The sequence below is a fragment of the Branchiostoma belcheri genome, unplaced genomic scaffold, assembly GCF_001625305.1.
Source record: "Branchiostoma belcheri isolate BF01 breed outbred unplaced genomic scaffold, Haploidv18h27 scaffold123, whole genome shotgun sequence".
Classification (NCBI taxonomy): domain Eukaryota; kingdom Metazoa; phylum Chordata; class Leptocardii; order Amphioxiformes; family Branchiostomatidae; genus Branchiostoma; species Branchiostoma belcheri.
In genome coordinates this window covers 451,566-465,570 of record NW_017802636.1, presented here as the reverse complement: position 1 = coordinate 465,570, position 14,005 = coordinate 451,566, and the positions used below count along the sequence as shown (strand labels likewise).

The following is a 14,005-nucleotide window of genomic DNA, read 5'->3' as shown; positions in this document are numbered from 1 at the left end:
ATTAAGTGCTAACATCCCAGTGTATGTGCATATGTGTATCGGGTGGTAAGTTCCAGCTTGCACGTGAACTGTTTAGAATCTGGTTTAACCCATGCCTACGTGAGCAGCGTCCATAACGTGTTGTATTGTGTAATTACCCCCCCCCCCTCCATGCAGAGCTATGAACTACAATGAAGGCCATTCAGCACCAAATGTCATGCTTTACACCCTATCAAAAAATAAATCTCGAAATGATTATAACAACAAATGGTTATAACAACAAAAAACACTTGGTACATTACATGGCGTGCATAAACGACCTTTTGAACACGACGTAAACGGTATGTTACATTTGCATACATAGTTTCGGTGAGGTGGTCTGGTTCATGGGTTTCTATGCGCGAATCAGTTCTAACCAATCAGCAACTTCTGTTGTTGTTCTTAAACCTTCGGAAATACCCGACTATGAATAGGCCACACGTAATGCTACCGTGTGGGGTATATAAGCCCCGTTGCCCTACGTAAATCCCCACACCTGCTCTGAAAGTGCTACAGGTTTCCTGCCAACTCTACGAAAGCGACTTAAATCTACGTTCAATCCCCGGAGAGAAAAGAGGTGCGTAGTTCTTTCCCTTTTTGTAATTCTAGGTTCAAAACTTACTCGAGAAATTTCTTACAACTGCGACATGGAATTTATTACACTTAATTGATTTTAAGTAGTCAACGGGAGGTATGTCGTGAATGTCTGTAGGCAACCTATCCCTTTTCCAGAGCATTCGCATGTCTAATTTTCGGCTGATTTCAAAGACGTAACACTAACAGAGCGTGTGTACATTTCAGGTCGAGGAAAAATGTCTGACCCGAAGGCAAACATGGACAACAAGTCCGACCAGTGTAACCCGAACAACACCCGCTACCAGGGCCACGAGAAGGTAAATACTTGGCTATGATTGAGTCCACACATTAAGGTCAGAATGCTATTTGTAAATGGTGGGGAAATAGTTCAGCACCAGAAGGTATTGCGGAGAATTTGGCTGGTGTGAATTCCCTTGTTCCTGCTCCTACTTTTAGCTACAGTCAAACTTTTACAAGTGACCTACCTTTTTATAAGGACAACGTGACCGCTATTTTGTTGTAATTGGTACCTTACATAATTTTACCATCGACAGAAGGATTTAGTCTATGAGTGACTAGACTAGATGTTATGGGTCTGTCCTTGGGCACTGACTAATACTGTACGTTGAATCTATATATTTGCTCGTGTCCTGTTCCTACTTTCAAGCGCATGTACCCACATTTGAACTTCCATTTTGCAGGGCTACAGCGGAACTGGGACCAAAGCTGACCTCGACAAACCACAGCAACCAGAAGAACCCTAATAATCAGCGGTACCAGGAGCCCAAGAAGAAGTGAGGGCGCGGTGGGAAGTTCTCACGGTGCCTCCACCGGTAGAAAAGGCTACAATGTGTTATCATCAATAAACTTCAAACGTTGCATGCACCGAATTACGCCTCACTTTTCATTCTTTACAGCGTTATCTGAAGCAAGGATACTTGTAGAGGTTGATCGTTAAAACAGCATAGATTGTTTTGAGAAAGATTACACGATTAAATGCTAATATTAAGGGCACAGTGTAGGTTCCGGAAAAACAGCCATGCAGCTTGCATGTGAGAATCTGGTTTAGCCCATGCCTTCATAATATAATTACCCCCTCCCAGTCGTTTTCACAATCAAGCATGGCAAACCTAGAGATTGTAAAACGTAATTACGAAGGCCATTCAGCCCTGACAGGGCATGCTTTATGGTAAATTTCGACGTGAATACCCGTATAACAATAAACATTAAGTAGCACACAAATATTATATGACCTGAATACTGAGACAAAGAACGGGATACTAGTATGCATATATAGTAATGTACGCTCCAGAAAATCACATATTTCTACCCTAGATTACAAGTGAAAGTCTCTTGCTTTCAGAAAACTTCAAATTTTGTACTTTTAGGCGTGAAGTAGCTTATGTTGTTGAATATTCCAACGTTCAGCTGAGTAACATGATCTTAGCACTTTGTAATTAATACATCGGCGTGCATAATCGACCTTTTGATCACGGTATGTTACATTTGCATACATAGTTTCGGTGAGGTGGTCTAGTTTCTATGCGAAACTTTCTAACCAATCAGCAACTAGCTTGTGATGTTTTTCTGGAACCTTCGGAATTACCCACAGTGGGAAATACCCGACTATGAATAGGCCATACGTAATGGACGGAACATTATAAAACCCCGTCACCGTGCGTAAATCCCCCATTCTCATCCTAAACTCCGACAACACGAGTTAAACCAGCGCCCAAGCCACGAAGAGAAAAGAGGTGCGTAGGTCTTTTCCATTTTTGCAATTCTAGGCTCAAGCCTTACTCGTATTCTTTTGCAAGTTTCTTACAGCTGCGACTTAGAATTTAGACTTAATTTCCAGTAGTCAACGGGGGACATGACGCGTGAATGTCTGTAGGTAACAAAAATGCAACCTATCCCTTTGATAGCTTATCATTACCAGCATTCGCATGTCTAATTTTCGGCTGATTTCAAAGACGTAACACTAACAGAGCGTGTGTACATTTCAGGTCGAAGAAAAATGTCGGACCCGAAGGCTAACATGGACAACAAGTCCGACCAGTGTAACCCGAACAACCCCAGCTACCAGGGGCACGAGAAGGTAAATACTTGGCTATGATTGAGTCCACACATTAAGGTCAGAATGCTATTTGTAAATGGTGGGGAAATAGTTCAGCACCAGAAGGTATTGCGGAGAATTTGGCTGGTGTGAATTCCCTTGTTCCTGCTCCTACTTTTAGCTACAGTCAAAACTTTTACAAGTAACCACCTATTCATAAGGGAGAAGGTAAATACTTGGCTATGATCATTGTTGCACTTTTCTGGATAAAACACCCGCATACACAGGCCCAGGATTGAAAATATTGTGTGTAAATAGAAGGGAAACATATGGCAATCCCATGCATACATTTTACCCAGAGGGCATCTGTTCCACTGTCGGTGGAAGTGGCCCAAAGGGGAATCCCATTGCTCACTGGAACTTTTACTGGGTGCAGACATGCATGCATGCATGCGTATGAATAGAAAACCGCATGCACAATACCACTATCATGGTTTCTAATCGTTGTCGTTGACTATGTCTATTACTGCATCAAATTAAAGCTAACAATATCATAGCCACCATTGCAAATGTAGTCAGCAACACGTACACAGTTTGTCACTCGAGATTTGAACTTCCATTGAATTTTGCAGGGTTACACTGGAACCGGGACCAAGTCTGACCTGGACAACCACTCCAACCAGCTCAACCCGAACAACGAGCGTTTTCAGCCCAAGAAGAAGTGAAGGGCACCGCGGAAACGTCTTAACGACGCCACCTGCTGTTCCTACTCCGCACGGCTGGCCTTCAATTACAGAACTCTGTTCACTCTTTACAACGTTAACGTCCGCTTGAGGCAAAGATAGCATGATGTAGTGGTTGCTAATGTAACGTTACAGCACCATAGCTTGTTTTGATAGATGATGCGTTGCAAATGCTAGTATTAAGGGCCCAATGTAAATTCCAGACAAACTGGTATCAGTACACATGTATGTAGTGCATGTAAACTAGTTATGATCTAACTACAGAATTTTCCAAGTCTGTGTTTTACGCATGGTTTAATCCATGCCTACTTGAGTATCCATGCCTACATTCCATAACGTGATGTATTGTGTAATTGCCCCCCGCCCTCCTCCCTCTTTGTCACAAAATTGTTTACATACGACATGGATTATAAACTGAAGTATGTACTTGTTTGTAATATATACCCCAGAAAATCGTATTTACACTCTACCTTACAAGAGAAAGTCATCTGCTTGCAGAAAACTGCATATTTTGTACTTTTTGGTGTGGTTCGCTAAGGGCGTCGAACACATTAAAGCTTGCTTCAGCAATTAAGCAACATGTGTTTATTGTGTATCATGTAACGTACATGTATATATGACCGTCCGTTGTTACCACTAGTGAGTACCATGCTCAATGAGCACCAACAATACGATCATAAACATAAAAGGTAACGTTTCTTTTATGTGAGACGCTTAGCTCGTGAGTTATGAGTCAGGGGGTTCCCCTTCTCAACGGTACGTGCAAAGGCATTGAAAAGCGTGAATACGCCATGCGGCCCGCCCATACATACCTGAGCTTAACCTCTCCTCATATTACAGATAGGCGAGGTCATGGCCAGTTCCACACGGACAGGGGGAGGGTCAATGTTTTAGTCTACGTATACAGGTACCACGCGTGTGGTTACCGGTATATTCTGCACTACGCCGAAAGAGTTAAGTTAAAACATCCCAATAGGAACGTTCTTGATGTTCTCTGGCGAAAGTTAAACCCCGGTCACACTGAATGTTGCACCTGCTATGTTTTTTTTCCCAGACGACGGTGTCATGAGTCGTCATACATTTGAGACGAGACGGGTGCGATATATAGTTTAATCTTTGATGTATTTCTCCCGTTTCTTCTCAAATCCACGATGTACGGCACAATCGTCGCGATAAAACCTCCATCTCTAGGTGTAAGGGGAGCATTTTTGTGACCGCGGCTTTACCAACGTTCACTGATGATTGAGACGAATTGCAACGAGCAAGGTAATTCCCCATCTATTTTATATCTTTAGATGCATTGCGCACCAGGGAAAAGCCAGTTTGTACCCAGGCAAGTCTGAACTTGAATGTTTTTGTAGGCTAATTTGAACGATATCACAACTAATCAGCTTGGCTCATTTAGTCACGTGTATGCGTTGACCAATCAACACTGAGTGTTCATAGATAAAAGATAGATCTTGCCAGGTAACGTGCCTGTTGTGGACTTCAACAACTTCAGCTTGTGGCGCAGTTGCTTTTGCCAAAGAAGAGAACTTTTGACGGCGAAAGAGCGTCAGGTAAGGCTTACATATTTTGTTAGACATAATGGTGTTTTCTATCTCTCTTAAAACTTTCTGCATGTAGCTTTAGATAACGGTTACTAAGTAGCATTGATGGAAAAGTACACAAAAGCTACCCAGAAACTCGATGGAAAAATCTAGATGTTAAAAGGTATGGCCGGTGCGGAGGCTTTTAAAGCAAATACATGAATATGACCAGATGGTTTTAAGAGAGATTTCTGTTTCTGGGCTGGCAACATTGAGGGTAGCCAAATCTCTCTCGTCTCAACTCTTGCAGAGAAATAGCGTACACGCATGGCAAAGGTTCCATCAGTTCATCTAATCTTGGGCCTTTACAGGACTGACGGACTTATCATACTTTAAAACAGTATGATAATTTAACCAATATGATATTTCGCTTGGAGGTTGTGTTATATTGAGCGACAGTTACAGATCCTCTTTTCTGCTCCTACAATATGTATAAAGAGGTTTTGAATATCATTTCACATGAAGAGCGCTTGTGGGGAAAAGTATGAAAACTACAGATTTTACTACATTCTATGTCAAAACAGATACATTCTAGTTTGATATCACGGGTAATCTTATCGATAAAGTTATTTAATTTCAATCTGTTTTGTTTGTTTGTTTGTTTGTTTAGCTCTTGATAGGGCTAAAACATAGTGCGTGCGAGGTGACGTAATGGGGAATCCCATTTGTCGTTGTGACTTTTGTAAGTGCGTAGTACAGAATCTAGAATCCTATGCACATCACTATCGTCGTCTCTAATCGCTGTCGCTGACTATGTTTATTACTGTATTAGTTTAAAGAGTTATATTTATATACTATATATCATATAACTGAATTCAAAAGTTTTCACCTAAATATCACGTTCTTTGGGATATCGGACAGTTATGGTACTTTTTTTCAAATTAGTAAATCTAAAAGCGCGCGCTTTTCGAAAAATGGACAATCCTCAACATCAAGATCCTTTATCACATACAGGTGTAGTGCTCCATTTTGTCATGTACCGTTTAACGCCGTGTTCGTGGTGCACCGATGGAAATCTCCATGTATATAAGCTTATTTACAATAGATGACTTGCATTGAGGTGATTCCCCACCCATGCTATCTTTGGATATATTGCGCAAAGGGCTTGTACCCGGCAAGTCCGAACCTGAATGTGTCCGTGCACATGGAACATGGGGATCGGGTTGCACTTCCTCTTTTCTGTACCAGTCACGTTGAAACGTCAGTAGACATGGGGATATCACATTGGTTAAGGGCTATTGTGACAAGAAATATAGTAATACGTTTTGCTATTGTATATCAAAGTGGTAAGATGTTTCCTTATTGTTCTACCTATTTTATTGACAGTTCGTTCTTTGTTTTTTGGGTTATTGTTGCTAAGGTGCCGTGGCTACGCTGTCCTTAGTTTGAATCAATGATTGACAGGCGGCGGGGAATCCCGTTGCTCATTGGTAACTTTCCAAGCGTGCGCATGCGTGTTATGAATGCGCGTGAAAGACAATTTTGTCATTGTTGTTGCTTTATTCTTCTGTGCCTTATTTGACGATTTGTACCTTACTTTGTCTTGTGGCATAATAAATATGAGTGTAAATTAAAAGTGACCCCGTTTCACCCAGAATCTCCTATTTGGGGACATAATATGGCTATCCAGAAAAAGCCCAACGTTTGTTATATCTTTGCAGGTGATGACTCTCTAGATATCAGTAGGTGATGGGGAACATATGTGGGTAAGAAAGACGTCAGACCCTTGATTAGAACTGTGCCGCTTCTCGTGTGAAATCTTAAACAACATTTTAAAATAGTGCCTTTCAAATATTGCTGGTTTGAAAAGACACATGGAAAGTACCGAGGATGACCATATTGCTTTGACAATAGCTCATACTCCTCTCAAGAAAAGGGCAAAACCTGCAAAGAAATGACAACAAATAATTGAGTTCTGTGTTCTATGAGGCGTTTTAAAAACTATTAGAATAGTTTTTTATAATCATAATATGCGGGTTTTGGCTAGTGAGATGTACTTGATTTTATGTACAATTTTATTGTTATAGTCATACGCAAATTAAATTTTGCATATTTTGCTAAAAGCTAAACATGAATGTAAAATTTTGTAATTCCCTTCATACGTACGAGATATAGTTACTCTTTATCTACATTTTGCAGAAAAGCAGACACAATGTCTGATCCCAATCCGAACATAAACACTGGAGACGCGTACCCGAAGCCGGCCCAGGGGCAAGGACAGGTAAAACCGACATGTTTAATCACATTTCCTCTTATCAGTTTCACGTATTTCTGTCCATACGAAAGATATTGATTCCTTGCATGGTATACATATTGCCTAAGGATATGTGGCTTTCGTTTCTTGATTCTTGTATATATAGATCTTAAACGTAATCGCGTGACCATGGGTGAACATGATGGGTCATCGCGTGCGCGCATGCCTTTAGACCAAACTTTTTATGTGAATATTGCATTATTTCAATCAAATAAGTATCAAATTTATCATATCAGGTTCACTCTACATGTATTCATGTCCGTATCCATATCATATGTCTTATCCACTACGATGATAACACTGTGATAAATAAAAATGTATCACCTGTCCTTCCTGGTACAGGGTGCGCCAGCCCCTGTCCCCCAGCCTCCCGATCGCGACAGACCGAGGAACCCGCAGTGATGCTCCAGCTCCACCCGGCGATGCTGTGGCCTTCCTCCCGTCTTCCAGCACCGTCGTCTGTGGATCTGGGGCGACTCTCCTCTAGGGTCCCTGAATTCAAGAATTATGCGTGAACTTTAAAAACTTTAGTTACCTAGTCACGTAGGCGAGCACAAGTGTTCGAGTGTGGATTGAAGTTCCTATTTTCACCAGTGTTCTTCCAACACCGGAGTCCGGAGGGATTCTTCACTAGAGTCCCGGAATTCAAGAGTTATGTGACAAGTTAAGCTTTGGTTATACCTAATCACTTAGGTAACTAAGTTATTTTCAGATGTAACTGTTATATATGAACTTGAATGTGGATTTTGAGTTACTATTTTCACCAGTATTTCATAAGACGCTTTGTAACTTTCCATGCATGACGTGATAACTGGTATCACTCAGCGCACTGTGACGGTGGCCTGAATGATTGTTATGAACACGAAATATACAACGTGACTTTGTTGTTACCAAACATCATAGCGAGAACTGTACATGTCAGAGTAGCATCTATGGAATGTCAATGATGAAATCAACATCAGTGTAATAGACCAAACACGGAGGTGCTATGATTTATCATAGCACCTTTTGTCTCAGTCTTTTATGGCATCATCATCGGTTTAGTTTCTAACTCCCTGAAACGTAACAACGCAACACCAGCCACATAGAAATACTCAGCACATGTACATAGAGTGTCAACAACGCAACTCTAGACTGTTTGTAGCAGGATCAGGCCCGTCACTATTGTCAGCATTGTCAACCTGCCACTTGTTAAATCTCTAAGGTTGAATCAACACGATGCTGAAATAAAGATGTGAGCTTCTATACAGAGACCCCCTGATTTATTTCTATAAACTTGCGCTAGCCCGGGGTATGTTATACTGAAAGTAGTTACATACAGATGAATTAAAACAAATGGGAGGTATGAAACTGTTCTTCTAAACAGGTAATGCAATACATGTATATATTCTAACCTTAACCTTAACCCTAACCTTAACCTTAACCTTAACCTTAACCCCAAGCCAACTCACACGAATATTCAGTAAGCCAAGGGCGGACTGACTTAAAACTCAGATCCGTGCAAGCCGATGTCCAAAATGTAAAACGTGTGTATTTGTCATTGTTATTCGGCAATTGCAGCCTGGCACTCTTCATATTTACTTATACTCGTAATTGGCGACCAGTCCCTATTTTTCCGCATGACAACATGTCATGACATGAAGTTGTCATGGGGTCGTGTGGCGTAACGACAGAGTCCCGGGTCCCGGGTTCGAGACATGCCACCGATCTTGCGCGCGACTTTCCGCAGGTGAAAATGAGTCCCCTGTGTTGGTGGTGGCGGCATTGATATAAGTTGAAAAATACTTGAGTGTGCCGTCTCCACGTCTTGTGGCTACATTTTGGAATATAAAAAAACGTATAGACGGAATAGGTCATGCCATACTTCAGTTCCGTTCGCTCTCCACCATATTACTATTTATGACTTTGTACGTGTCTCCCGTGACGCGCGCCTCCTACTCCCTTTCCCATGAGCCATAGCGCGTTTCTCAGCGTTGGTATCCATGTTGTGACATCATTACGCACGTCACATCACCATGACTTCTTTCAAAACTTCGTTCAGACGACTTCACATAATTCCCCACTCTATCTTTATATATGATTTATTTCAAATGTATTGCACACCAGGGAAAAACCGTCTTGTGCCCAGGCAAGTCTGAACTTGACGTGTTTGTGTTGCTTTGAGCGTGCGATCATACGATTCATCTTAACCAACTAGCTCGGCTGGTATTAGTCACGTGAATAAGGACCAATTAGCGTTGTATCCGCATAGCTTATAGAGAAAGATTTTCCCAGGTAAGAACACCTGCTGTGGAGTTGTGTGACGCAGCTGAAATTTGACTTGCAAAAAGAAGTTTCCGTCGGTGAACGAACGCCAGGTAAGGTTTACATTTTTTGCTTGTTTCTTAAGTTGTTGTAACTTATTGATCTTCCTCAAATCTCATCATTTCACTGCTTGCAGTTTTGAACGACGTCTCTTAACCTTCCAGTGGTGATTTCAATGTCCGTGACGCAGTCGATTTAGGTGATCTTTCACGGAAAAATATCCAAGTATTATAGCTAAAATCGGTTGGAAATCCAGGTATGCCGGGACACTGAAACAAGTTGAATAGTTGCAGTGATGTTTTGTCACTAGTCGTGCACTATTTCTGGAAAATTGCTGGGGACAATATTTCTGCCGTCGAAGCTTCGATTCTGGAAACCCAAAATGGCGTGCCCTTAACTTTTAACTTGTTTGCCATCTGTTCACGTATGTTACCGGAAAAAAAGTTTAAATTTCGTGCCGTTTAAAGTGACATCTGAAATTATCGGCTGTAATGGGAAATGATTGGTCATTTTCGAATTTCTGCTAGAACTACTGACAAGAAAATGTTTAAAACCTCACCAGAAACAGCGGCAACGCCCTGTCGAATGCACTACCCGAAAACACAAACGTCCCGTGAAACATGGCGCGACCCGGGTGTGTACCGTGACCATAAAAACTGACCATAACTCATAAGGACACAACCAAAGATTCTGACTACAATATTTGGAGAATTTCACGGAACTAGTTAAAAGTATCGAGTTAATCCATTATGATTAACGACTTTCGGGTGAAAGTTTACGACTGCGCTTTCCCGGCAGTACAAGAATAAATTACCCTCCCCATCCAGTCCCCTTAGAGGATTGAAATACTGTTAGCAGTGTCTCATTTCCTTGGGAAGTCGAGTTTCTGTCGAAGTAAACCATCTGCAAGTGGCAAACCCCACCTTGGAGTTCCTCTTTTTGCGTCTACAACGTCTGTGAAGAAATGGGAATACCCCTCCCCACTAGGGAATTTTTGGCAGTTGAGTGTAGATATGAATAGTGTTTTCATATTGCAGCGAAGTTTCTCGATGTCATTGGTAATTTTGTCGATAAATCAATTTGATTCAGTTAGGTTTTGTTTGTTTCCTAAGCCTTGTTGTTGCCATGGTGTACCATTGCATTGTGGGTGCGTTGACGTCAGTGGTTGAAGGCAAGGTAACGGGGAATCCCATTGCTCACTGGGAACTTTGTGTGTGTTATACAAATCCAGGCATGCATGCACACATGACAATAATTTATTTCATTATATCATTCATTCCTTAATTTAATTATTTGACCGTTGAGGCGCCGCATATGGTGGAACCACCAGTTTCCTCCGCCATTCTCGGTTTTCTGTTATTCTTAACGTTTCATCGACTTTATGTTTGACTCCGTGTCGTGCCCGTCCTTTCTCTGATATTTCCCTCGCATCGTTTCCTTTACCGGCTCCTTTTTCTACCTCGCATCTGGAGGCAGGAGGATTTAGCTAACCCTTACGGAGCAGTTGTTGCTGTTGTTTTTGTATGAAAAAGAGGCAACACCATGTTGGTAGCAAAGAAAATAGAAAACTGAGTATACAATGTGTTGTAATAGCTTGTCAAGTTATCATTTAAGTTGTGATGTGTTACACATAGCAAACTTGACTGAGCGAATAGAAAGTCCCATTTACAGTTCCTCTTTTCTGCACCTGCAGGGGGCCGGGAAACATGGGGATATCCCTTATTGAGAGGCTTTTTGTCCGAGACCTACTCAAATAGCTTCTCCGTTCTCCCACGGAGGTTTAACCTTCAGTGGTTTTCCCCATGATACAACAGAAATACTTCACCTTGTTGCCGATATAAGGGCACTTAATTCTACGGTGTTTTGTTAGGCTCAATGATTGACAGCAAGGCGGAGGGAAATTCCAGGGTCAACCGAGAACTTTCAAAATGAGCGATACAGATGTACATCATCTGTGTATTCATGTTTACAGTATTGCTTTTAGAAAATATTGCACCCTCACGGTCTACAATGTTTATTTCACAGAGAGCCCCAGACATCATGCCGGACCCCAACGAAAAAGATAAGGATAAGGACAAGGACAAGGTAAAGACTGGACTTCCCAAAATTAATCTATACTTTACTTAGTTAATATTCTGGTTTTACATCCCTGTTATCATTTTCATAGTTCACTACTCATCACCGAAAACAGGAGTACATCTTCCTGCTATGTTACATACTCATGCATGACGTCTTGTTGTGGTGGTAGTAAGTAGTTATAAAAATTTTATCCAAAACTGAATTGTTTCCTACTGCCACAGGATTCCAGCAAGGGCAACGACCCACCGCCGCCGCCTCCCGGCACGAGGAACCCCCAGTAGTGCGGCTCCTGCACCAACCATCGTTCCATTGGCATAGGACTTCACCTGAGTTCGCTGTTAACACTAACTCAAAGAATTCGAAATTTGACTCACCGGAATTTTCAACCGAATCAGTCGATCTGCATCGTACCCATGTTCACTTCAGCACTGCTTTGAAATTTGAACGCGAACGTCAGTCTCATCAGAGCCTATGCACACAAAAGCTAGAACTGAGCTAAACAGCTTTTGCAACATATATTCACTTAGGATGGTAAATTTCCAGTTGCCTTGTGCAAGCTTATGTCGTGTAAAATCTGTCAAATGATATTCCATGCAATCTGTGATAACTGGTGTCATCTATCGCAAGTGGCCTGCTACAGTGACTGTGGTTATGATGATGGACGGTTTGCTAAAGTAGAAGGAATGAATAGCAAGCTAACTTGTCACAGACCTACCTGGTGTTGTCAGCACAATTAGAACTACCAGTGTCTGAGAGCAAACCAAATACTAGTACGTCATCGAGGATCAGATCACATTGCAGTGTAATAGAAGGTACTAATATTATTTGTCAGTTTTTCATACCATCGCTGCTATTACTGATTACACAACATCAACCACGTAGAAACACACAGCATGTACATAGAGTATCAACACCTCATGCCGACAGCCGGCCACCAGGAGAAAATGCACGTGAAAGCAGAATCAACATGATGCTGGAATAAAGACATGAGCTTACTTTAGATCTACAGAGGTCCGTTGATTTATTTAATGATATTATATCAGTTAGCCATTGCGCTTTAAACTACTACTACTGCCAGTCAGTACAAAATTCAGAAATAGGTTTGGAGAAACCACAAGTAGAAGGTATGGATATGATTCCTCAACCACTGATGCAATATGTATGTTTCCGCCTAAGGCTTTCTGAAAATGCAAGTTGATAGGGTACAATGTACCCTATCAACTTGCATTTTCAGAAAGCCTTAGGCGGACTGATGTAAAACGTGCAAACAAACGGACAAAGACTAGAGCCGTGCTGTTGTTTGCTTATTTGTACCCATGACATGGTAATGCCAGTCATTTATTCGTCAAAAACTTTCCATTCTAGCCTACAATGTATATATTCACAAAGGCCTTTGTAAAGATTCATTGTGTATCGATTATGTTCCGAAAACGCACCATCCCGAAACTTGTAACCAACTGCACGAGTCTTCGCTCAACTTGGCTGTTTTTGTTGTTCAAATCTGTGGCAGATTTAAAGAGGAGTGTTTCCTGTTGCATGAGGGCGAATCCCTTAAGTAACCACATTAGAAGATAGTCACTCACGCAGACACGCGAGGTGCATCCCAAGGGCAGGCCTCATACACTTTCTTCGCAATCTTGAAGGGTAACGCATATTCCCTATAGGAGATATTTCGCCTTGATTTATAGAACATCAGTACTCTACCTATAACGATTCTTCAACAACTCAAGTCAGTATAATCGTATCGGGAAGACGAACATGAGAAGTGCTGTGACCTTGACCAGGCCAATACTTAGACTTTGATAAGAATAGACGAGTCAGTAATAACGTGCGTGCCTCGGCCGCAGTTTCATGTCTTGAAATATTCACTCCAAATTACTCCGTAGTTCGAGAAAGTCACGTAGGCATGTTGGAGCGTATTCATCAGCATTGAGAACGACCTCTGCCTGAGGGCTGAATAGTGGTGGTGTTTTTAGAAAGCCACTTACCGAATGACGTGCCTGCGGACAAAGCATGCTTCTTGTACAAATTGGGCATGATAAGGAAATGACGTGGGTTAGAGGTATTTGTTGCCCATATCGAATAAACTACTTTATTTCCATTGTATAACCTTAACACTGATTGACGCCAATGGCATCGCACTTATCGCGAATACTTGAGTAGAGCTATTAAGCAATCATCAAGACAGAAATGCGCTTCCAATCTCTGTAGAATTGCACAATCTCACATTTATACAGTATATGTAGTTCTTCTTGTCGAACTAAAAAAGTCATATTAACGCGTCTATGACAGTATCTTTTAGCTTATTCCAGAATGTTACATTTTGATTAATTTCTTTACTGTTCAAGGTCAAATATCCACAAAGACTTACCGTAGTAGACTCAAA

General features: G+C 41.5%; 3 long non-coding RNA genes across 3 annotated transcripts; all 3 read left to right on the top strand.

Annotated features, from left to right (window-relative positions):
• The first annotated feature begins 413 nt into the window (after nt 1-413).
• Nucleotides 414-3,967, top strand: LOC109463252. Its single transcript, XR_002139816.1, has 5 exons — nt 414-595; nt 820-911; nt 1,296-2,348; nt 2,601-2,692; nt 3,283-3,967. It is a non-coding gene; the product is annotated as an uncharacterized LOC109463252 (long non-coding RNA).
• Nucleotides 3,968-4,834: 867 nt separating this feature from the next.
• LOC109463179 lies at nt 4,835-8,418 on the top strand. The gene is made up of 3 exons (XR_002139807.1): nt 4,835-4,952; nt 7,122-7,203; nt 7,579-8,418. It is a non-coding gene; the product is annotated as an uncharacterized LOC109463179 (long non-coding RNA).
• An 896-nt stretch (nt 8,419-9,314) lies between these two features.
• On the top strand, nt 9,315-12,621 carry LOC109463254. The gene is made up of 3 exons (XR_002139817.1): nt 9,315-9,593; nt 11,566-11,625; nt 11,841-12,621. It is a non-coding gene; the product is annotated as an uncharacterized LOC109463254 (long non-coding RNA).
• The last annotated feature ends 1,384 nt before the right edge of the window (nt 12,622-14,005 follow it).